We start from the raw sequence: 10,699 nt of genomic DNA, 5'->3' as shown, positions 1-10,699 counted from the left end.
TCCAGGGAATTTTGTTTGTGTGTTTAGTAGAACAAAAGAAGAATACCCAGGGTTTGTACAACCACAGTTACTCATTTAACACTTACCGTAATAATATGGTTTCCAAACAACAACAACAACAACAACAATGCACAATCCTAGAAAAACATTTAGGTACTGCCTGATATTATGTACATTTTCAAAACAATGTGGATGTATACTGTACATGTGTCTGTATGTTAATCAAGTAGAGTCCACTCAGTAATCCAAGATGTTATTATATGATGTAACTTGAATTGAGTATGGTCTGCTCACAGCTTGACATCTCAGCTCACCTACAGCACATTGATATGTAGCGCCACTACTGTTGGATGACAATCAAGGCCAGATCATAATAGCTGATCGCTCACTGCAGCAAAGCAAAAGCAAAGTTTTGTTTTTAAGCAGTGTTGAGGTCATTAGCTTAGCAGGTTATTTGTATTTATTTATTTACTTATTTATTTATACTGTTTGGTGGGGGGTTTTTTTTAGATGCTATTTAATTAATGTCTCGGTCACAATTAAATAGTCATCTCTGATCATTGACCTCAGCGAGTTATTGTGTTGATTTTGAAAGTAAATGTGCTTATGGAACCACTATTATCAACTAGGCTGCTGATGTAATGTACTATACAATGCGCCGTCAAAAGTCATAGTGTTCACACCATTGCTGCTGATTGGCTCAACATCAATTCACCTTAACTTGTCATTGTAATCTTTTGTACGGTACTTGTATGATGGTTTGCAATCTCAGCTAGGAGAGATCCAGATTCCTACTTGTTTCTTGCATACTTTGCTTGTGTTTTCTTGTTTTGTTTTATTATTTCTCTTAAATCAAAAGTAAGTAGTTTGGGTGTATGACACACTGGCGCTTAAGGATTACTGCTACCTATAACTGCAATGACTGAGTGCTTCTTTGTGTAAATCACAAAATAACTTTATTATTAACTTATTGAATTCTGCTTGTGTTTGTTACTGTACACAACTTATCCAGAACCTAAAAATTTCTTGTCTCTTTGTCTTATACTATTCTATTTAAAATAAACATTAGCACTAAACTTGAACACGTGCTGTATGCTATAGTATTCGCCGTGGCTGGTTATTTAGCGATAGTCGATGCTTAGCTGAGCCATTTCTGCTTTGGCTTTGCATGGGAAACAAATGTCTGGTTGTAAAAATTTCAATGGTACAACTGAAAATGTGCTGTATATTAGAAATCAGTTTTGACCAAAATTATTTATGGAAATAAAAAATGCATTACTACCTAATGTCTCCTTGACTGATTCTTTAGGGCACTGTTTCTCAAAGTGTGGTCCACGGACCACCAAACCCTTGGTGGTCCGCGAGTTGATGTCATAAAATATCACATTTTATCAGTGTTTCTCAAATCGCCTACATATGTGACTCCAAAAGCAAAGTTTTGAGTAGCACAGATGAGTTGTTTTCTATACCGAATAAAGTCCTATGTAAATTCCTGTAAATTCTTACAAATAGTAGCCTATTATTTGAATTTGTCTGACATTAAGCAAGCCAACAGTTTTGCAACACTGCCTATAGCTACGTCAATTTAGGTTACACTTTCATATCAACATCACCACTGAATGTGGAGGGAATGTGGAATGTGGAGAAACTACAAGTAACCAAGTTAGATTTGGCATCAAACTGTCAAAAAGATAATGTGGCTGAAGACCGGGTCAGTCAAAAGAAAAGCACAAGAAACATCCGACACAAGCAAGGACAAAGCGTAAAGACATGATGATTCTTTGTTTGAGAAAACAAAGCAGCGCAACCGGATCAATGTGGCCCCCAATATGAGATTAAAACTGTCCAGTTTGGAGCCACACTGATGTATCAGAATAAGCAGCACCATTCTTCTCATTAAGATAAGGACAACAGTGAATGAGTTGGCTATACTATTTGTAAAACTGTCATTTCATTAGTGTATAATTTGTAATATACTGTTGAAGTAGGCTCATTGTTTTTTGTTCGGGATATTTAGGGGGTTAGGTGGTCTGAGATTTTTTTGTTTTTATGGATAAAGTGGTCCTTGGTCTGAAAAAGTTGGAGAAACACTACTTTAGGGTGACATAAAAGTCAACATGAAGTCAAATCAAACTGTTATCGTCATTTTAAAAATCACAGAGAAGGAGATACATTGCCAAGCCAACTGTCATTTAAAGCCAAGTTAAACAGCCCTATTCCACAACTGTAGTAATCCATATAATGTCAAGAACCGCTCAACTAAGTAAAGAGAAACAACATCTATCATTACTTTAAAACATGACGTGTCTTTTAACAAATTAAAAAAATAATAATTGAATTAGAAGGTGTGTCCAAACTTTTGACTGGTATTCTGGGGAACCTTGGCTGCAAGCCAAAAGACAACTGGCAGATGAAATGTGACCGCCATCTGCTGGACACACACACACACACACACACACACACACACACAAACTAGTAGATTGGCCACTTCAACAACTACCAAACCAGACCACAATATCTCATCTCATCTCATTATCTCTAGCCGCTTTATCCTGTTCTACAGGGTCGCAGGCAAGCTGGAGCCTATCCCAGCTGACTACGGGCGAAAGGCGGGGTACACCCTGGACAAGTCGCCAGGTCATCACAGGGCTGACACATAGACACAGACAACCATTCACACTCGCATTCACACCTACGGTCAATTTAGAGTCACCAGTTAATCTAACCTGCATGTCTTTGAACTGTGGGGGGAAACCTGAGCCCCCGGAGGAAACCCACGCTGACACGGGAAGAACATGCAAAATCTGCACAGAAAGGCCCTCGCCGGCCACGGGGCTCGAACCCGGACCTTCTTGCTGTGAGGTGACAGCGCTAACCACTACACCACCGTGCCGCCCAGACCACAATATAAAAGAAAAAAGTAAACTGCAATATGAAACCATAATCTGTATAATGAAGTGGAAGTAAAAATTGAGTGTAAATCAACATAAATATTGCCTGGTGTTTAACTTACCAAACAACACATCTTAATATATATCAGGCTTGTAGTACTTGAGTCCAGGACTGGAGTCCAACTTGTGCCCTAATTTTAAAGTGCATATTCTGGACCAATTTCGTGGGTTTTTTTTATATGAAAGTATGTCCCTTTACACACTCATCCAGAAGGGTAATTTTGCACAAGGCCATCTGTCTACAGCAGAAAAAAATAAAATAACAAAACGCATCTGGAAAAATCCCAAGGGAGTCTGGAGCCAGATTCGTGACGTTATCTGCGGAAGCGCCAGCAGGCTGCGAGAGCTTTGCACGGTTTCAGTGCACAGCCTGTGTAGACCAAGCGCTCCCATTTCTCTCTCATTGTCCGGTCTTTTGGAAAACGATGAGTACTAATCCCATCATGCTTGGTGTTGCTACACCCTCCTACGATACATCTGTTAACCATTTTAATAATTACGCGATAACATTGAAGACATTTGCAGAAAACCACCAGGTCGTTTTCTCATAAACAAACCAGCGCTGATGTAGGATTCAGAGGGAGGCGTCCCGCACGCAACGTCATGAAAATCAATGTTTGCCGGGAAATCCAAATGCCAAGTTTATTCAGAGGCGGACCAATTCGCCTCAAATGGCTTGATTTCAACTGAATTTTTCTGGTATTGCGCAAGGTAAAAAAATTGCAGAGAATGCAGAATGTGACAGATATTTGACCAAAGTTTAATATAAAATAGGAGAATTACATTGATCTTGCTCCTGAATTTACCCGTGATATGCACTTTAAGGACTCGTGACTCGAACTGGACTTGAGCGCTGATGACCCGGACTTGGATTCGGACTCATGCATTAACTAGAAAAGCACTCGGAGAGCGCAGACCTCCGCAAAGAATCCTTTAAAAAAATCCAGGATCCAGAAGGTGATCCGGATCACCGCCAAAATTTAATGGATTGTTACTTGTGCCCAGTCACACCTCTGGAAAAAATTTCAGAGCAATCCGTTCATAATTTTTTCCGTAATGTTGCTAACAGACAAACCAACAAACAAACAAGCAAACCAACGCTACTGAAAACATAACCTCCTTGGCAGAGGTAACTACATTCAGACTCGTAAACTGGGGACAAGGACTCGGATTTTTTCGTTATTTTTTGTAACATGCCATCATACAGTAATTTGGCATAAGATATTTATACCTACATTAATTTTTGTACTAATTTCGTGCAAGAGTGTCACACCTGCGCACCTTGGTGCGTGCATCAGATAAACTCTCGGGCGCGCTCCGGACAGCACGTGCGCCAGGCGGACTCTCGTGTACGTGCTGTAAACGACTCACACCTGCACAGGATTAAGGTGCAATCAGCGCACCTATATAAAAACTGAAAACACATTTACTTTGCGAAGTATTGAGTTGCATTGCTGACACATTACTGAGCCTTATTTCCTTGTTTGGTTTCCTTATCCCTGATTTCCTGTTTCTCGTCTTTGATTCTTGTCTCCGATAGCCTGTTTGTGCCTCGCTTGGCCTATTGCCTGTTTCACTGTTTTACGATTTTGCCTGCCATTCTGGATTGTTTACTCGTCTTCACTTGTATCAATAAACACACCTTCTGCGCTTACATCCATCTCCCAACCATCTCTGACAGAATACTTCGCACTCCCTGACAAAGAGAAGCACATTCACCCGTTCATACGTCATGTTCAGGAACAAACTACTGTTAATGGCACTAAAACAGCCGCCGTCAAATGGTGCAGTTGGGGTCTTGTTCTTGGACTCGACTCGGATCAGTAGTGGACTCGACTCGAAATTTTTTTTAATGACTTGGACTTGACTCGGACTTGAACACTGGGGACTCGAGACTGGACTCAGACTCGAGGTTTAGTGACTCGACTACAACACTGGTATATATATTTGAATATTTTAGCATTAAAACAATGTTCAAAAGCATTCATAATATACTCCATTTATTTCTATGCTTGATTATTTAACTCTACACATTTTTGGTTGGACAACTTTCATTAAGGGCACGGCTGTTTCTAATGGTGTCAGGGGTTGCTTAGGGCCCCTGAGACACATTTGATCAGGCTCAGATTTGATCAGGTTTATTTTGGAGAAGTTGCCCAGCTTTCAAAGTACACAAATGAAAACCATAATAAGTAGAACACTTATAATGTGAGTTCTACACTCCTCTGATCTACTTTCCTTTTTAACAACAGTAAATTACAATCTTGTGGAGATTTTCTCGGTCCTATACATAGTACTGAGACAGATCTTCTAATAGTCACAAATGCTCTTTTCTGCTGATGCCAGTGCTTTGACATTTTTATTCTGTAGATTTCCAGGGCCATTTTTGATAGGTTTACCCATGACATCCTGCTTTCCCATCTTTCCTTGCTTGCTATTTCTTGTGGCTGGTTTGTATTTTATCTTTTAAATAGATACCACTTTATAACCACTGGTAAACATCAACACTGTGCTACCCCTGACACAGAAGGTGTCCCTCAAGTATCAGATCTCAGTCCCCTTCTTTTCATCATACTATATCTTTTTCACCTTGGCCAGGCCTTTCTCAAAATCTGTCTTCTCTTCTACTGTTATGCAGATGACACTTAGATTTGTCAGTCTACTATAGCTCTTCTTCCCACATTATTACCCGAACGTATTCATGATCTGAAATCATAGATGGACTCCAACTGTAAGGTAAATGCTAACATAACAGATATTGTATTACTTTGCCCCAACAGTCTGCTCTGTAAAATCACACCATTTTCAGTTGATAAAGATGGGATCACTGTTAAACCTTCTACAAATGTTCACAATATTGCCTAGCCTGAAAACTTTGGCATACCATCTGCCAGGACCTGTGCAACTGTCCTTCCTCCTTTCATCTCATCTCATCTCATCTCATCTCATCTCATCTCATCTCATCTCTAGCTGCTGTATCCTTCTACAGGGTCGCAGGCAAGCTGGAGCCTATCCCAGCTGACTACGGGCGAAAGGTGGAGTACATCCTGGACAAGTCGCCAGGTCATCACAGCGCTGACACATAGACACAGACAACCATTCACACTCACACCTACGGTCAATTTAGAGTCACCAGTTAACCTAACCTGCATGTCTTTGGACTGTGGGGGAAACCGGAGCACCCGGAGGAAACCCATGCGGACACGGGGAGAACATGCAAACTCCACACAGAAAGGCCCTCGCCAGCCACGGGGCTCCAACCTGGACCTTCTTGCTGTGAGGCGACAGCGCTAACCACTACACCACCGTGCCGCCCCCTTCCTCCTTTCAGTTTAAGATAATTTATCTTTTCATCAAACACCTTTTCCTCCTGGTCTCGTATTTTATTTCTTTGTACAGCATCCTTTAGTGTTTAGAAAGGTGCTATGTAAAAGAAGGACGTTATTATTAGGGTGTAGTTCACTTTACTCACCACAAAATGGCATACTTTATCCACTTACAGTGGTGTAAAAGCAAAAATACACTGTTGTGAACCTACAGGGTTCTTTCCCCAACTGTGTTGTAGGCAGCAGCTTTGTGATCACTTTACATAGCACAATTGTATTGATGGTTCTGATAATAGACGTATATTTTCACCTACAGTACTAGCACATGTTATATGATGTACATGCAGCAAATCATTTGCCAAACAATAACATACTTAATTGGAAATAAATATCAGTATTACCTAACCATATTTTAATGCATTGCATTTATTTATTTAGCAAAAGAATTGGGGTAAATAATTTGTTCGTAATGTGACTTGAAACCTTTTTCTTAATTACTGTGTAGGTTACACGTGGCCATCTGACTGTACAGTATATTTTTCACACCCAAAGCTTCAGCATACTGGTTTGTAAATGGTGTCAGGTTACTTTTATCTTCCACCAAACATTTTGGATGTATGAGAACTCTGATGGGTTGGTTAGCTTTTAACATATTACATTTTGTTGGCATGTGCTGCAGCTTCAAGTCTCAACCAGGTTCAGCTGGTGTGTAAAATGACAGCGAGTGTGTCATGCCGAGTCCATTCCCACGTCTCTCACGTGTCATATGCTTATGATCACAACATTAAAGAAAGTAATTTGAGTAATAAAAACATACCTTTTGAGAAAATCAGTCAACAATGAAAAAACGGCAATTAGTAGTGTTTACTGGATATTTGTTTAACGTTGAAGGAGCTGTTAGCTGATCAGTATTCTTTCATCATACGTTAATTAGCTTTACAAAAGGCAAAGAAATCAGAAAAAAAGAACTCATCACGTTCATGAGTCTAAATTGTGTTCCAAAGATGCAGGCAGAAAATGCAATCTTGGAAGAGTTGGAAGGCTATAAACAATCACATTAATTAAAATTGCTTGGACTTCCAGAATGCAAATAGTCTGAATTACCCACAGAACTCAGTTGTAGCTCAATTCTAAAATCTCTCTGGTCAGAAGATATTAACTCATTTCCTATAACAGCAGCTCTGGCAGAAGTTCTGACCATAAGGTTTGTATTAACGTGCTCATTCTAATATGGTATCATTCCTATAGTAACTATTAATACAAGGACTTGTGTCCTTGTGTATGAAGGATGTTCCTTGTAAACGGATTAAAAAATTGTAGTTGTTGACAGGGTGAAAAGGTGGCACAGTGGTGTAGTGGTTAGCACTGTCGCCTCACAGCAAGAAGGTTCTGGGTTTGAGCCCAGTGGCCGACAGGGGCCTTTCTGTGTGGAGTTCGCATGTTCTCCCCGTGTCTGTGTGGATTTCCTCTAAGTGCTCCGGTTTCCCCCACAGTCCAAAGACATGCAGGTTAGGCTAATTGGTGGCTCTAAATTGAACATAGATGTGAATGGTTGTTTGGCTCTATGTGTCAGCCCTGTGATGATCTGGCAACTCGTCCAGGGTGTACCCTGCCTCTTGCCCATAGTTAGCTGGGATAGGCTCCAGCTTGCCTGCGACCTTGCACAGGATAAGTGGTTACAGATAATGGATGGATCTTCTTCTTCTTTTGGCTGCTCCTGATTAGCGGTTGCCATAGCGGATCTTTCGTCTCCATTGCTCCCCGTCTTCAGCATTACACGACAACTTTATTGAAATTCATTGATAAAAATCTAATTTACAATATATATATATAAACTCTTAAGAATTAAAAACACCATATTTACAAATTACCAAAGAAAAAATAATAATAATTATAAAATAAAAAACCAAAACTGGAAAAGAAAAAAAAAAACTATCTAATATCAGCAAGATTGGCATTAACAGTAAAATCCAATAAAAATTCATATTCATTGTTTTTAAAGAAAGGAGTGCGTGAACCTCTAATGCACATTATTACTGCTTTCAAAATTTCAAAAGATAACTTGGTTCTTATGTAAGTCATTGTGTCTGCATAGCCTTGCCCGGTTTTATTTGCTAATTTCTCATCAAGAGTTTTAGGGAAGATCTGGCTTTCAATGCCCATTCCGCCATTAGTTCCAAAAATTAAAGGTGTGAAAGAACCCGTTTCCACGTCTAGAATCCTTTGTTGGTACTTTCTTTTCTTTTCTTGTTCCTGCTCCTTGAAGATTGTTGAGGTTGTCTTGTTCTGGTTGCACTTGGAGTTTACATGCGAGACTCGTACATCGAAAAATGCTGTAACTCCTCGTTGCCAGAAACCCCCAGCTTTAATGTCCAGGCGTGCATCTTGACTTGTAGTTGTAGATTTTAGATCAAAGTGTTCTTCATTTAATGGAATCAGCTGAGGCTCAGCTTGGACATTATGGCAAACTTTGCTCAATAGTGTAATAGGGTACGTCCCTGTCTTCAGCATCCTTCTCTACCACACCTGCCACTTTCATGTCCTCTCTCACCACATCCATGAATCTCCTCTTTGGCCTTCCTCATTTTTGTTTGCCTGGCAGCTCCATCCTCAACATTCTCCTTCCAACATGCTCTGCATCTCTTCTCAGGATGTGCCCATACCATCTCAGTCTCATCTCTCTTAGTTTAATTCCCAAGCTCTCCACATGTGCTGTCCCTCTGATGTACTCGTTCCTTATCCTGTCCAACCTCGTCACTCCCATCACAAACTTTAACATCCTCAACTCCGCCACCTCCAACTTTGCCTCCTGTCTCTTCGTTAAGGGTACGGTCTCCAATCCATACATCACAGCTGGTCTCACTACTGTCTTAACGGATAATGGATGGATATGGTGAAGTTTTCTGAGTAGAGGTTTATGTAGCATTTTTTGAATGGAAATATTCATTTTTTTACATGTAATTATGTGGTAAACAAAAAAAGTGTTTAAAAAAAAACAAAAAGTGTTTCGTATTTTAGATTCTTCAGAGTATCCAGCATTTATCTTGATGACACTTTGCATACTATTGCAATTATCTTAACCAGCTTCATGAGGTAGTCACCTGGAATGCTTTTCAATTAACAAGTGCGTCTTGTCAAGAGTTAATTAGTGCAATTTCTCGCCTTCTTAAAGTATTTGAGATCAAACAGGAAATAGTAAATAATAAAAATACAGTAAATAGCCCTATTGTAACCCAGCTGTAGTAATCCATATTATGTCAAGCACCGCTCAACTGAGTAAAGAGAAACGACATCCATCATTACTTTAAGACATGAAGTATCTTTTAATTACTGAAAATAAAGAAAAAAACATTGAAATAGAAGGTATGTACAAACTTTTGACTGGTACTGTAGACACAAACGTAACCCATCTCTGAACACTTCACATGCCTTTAGGTAGCCAAACTATTTCACATATCTTTACAGTCATATTTTATACCAGTATAGTATTAAAAAGTACTGTACAGTTGTTCTAGCTTTGTTGCTAAAGATGTTTCTGAACTGACCAAAGCCTAGTGGTTCTCAGAACCACTTGGCTGAGCAGCTCACTAGATCAGTGGATTACTCACTGGTTGGAGACCTTTGACGTCACAGATGTTTTGCAAGTAAGTCAGTTTCATGGACTGCATCAGCAGAGGCTTCTTGTGCAACCCTGGCTTTGATATTGAACTACTAATCAGTGGTGGGTTTCCCAAAAGCCTCTTAATGCTAAGAGCATCTTAACTAAGAGAGAGAGTGTTTATTGTGCTGCTCACTCTCCCATTTAACGATGATCTTTGTGCTACGATGCTTTTGGGAAACTCGGCACAGAATGTTCTGAGTTCAAATCCCAAATCCAAGTCACTGCTGCTGGGCCCTTGAGCAAGGCCCTGAATCCTCAACTGCTCAGTTGTATGTGATAAATGAGATAAACGTAAAATGTAATGTTCTTTCACACTTCTGTAAGTCATTCTGTATAAGGGCAGCTTCCAAATGCCATAAATGTAAATTTCAGAAGTATTGGAAAAAGAATATTCTAAAATACGGCTTCAGTAATCAAAGTTTTTCATAAACCATCAACCCAAATATACCTATTGTAATATTCATTCAATTATAAAGCCTTGAATTTGCAGTGATCAGCACCCATGACAGCCATTTGTCTCTTACCAGTTCTACATAAAGTGTTTACTTATTTTACTGGCTATTAATTGTATTACCAGTTAAATATCTTTAGCTTCACAGAAATTGACAATATTAGCCATTTAAAAAAGCATTTGGTGAACTATTTGGCCAAAATGCCTTGATAACCATGACAATTTGGCTATGGATAAGATGCACTAAGATCTGATTTTCCAATTCATTGCTAAAAATGCATGGTTCCACAGTGACAGCAGTGCTATCCTA

Source organism: Neoarius graeffei, chromosome 9, assembly GCF_027579695.1.
Source record: "Neoarius graeffei isolate fNeoGra1 chromosome 9, fNeoGra1.pri, whole genome shotgun sequence".
Classification (NCBI taxonomy): Eukaryota; Metazoa; Chordata; class Actinopteri; order Siluriformes; family Ariidae; genus Neoarius; species Neoarius graeffei.
The sequence above is the reverse complement of the archived record's forward strand: the minus strand, read 5'-3'. Positions refer to the sequence as shown.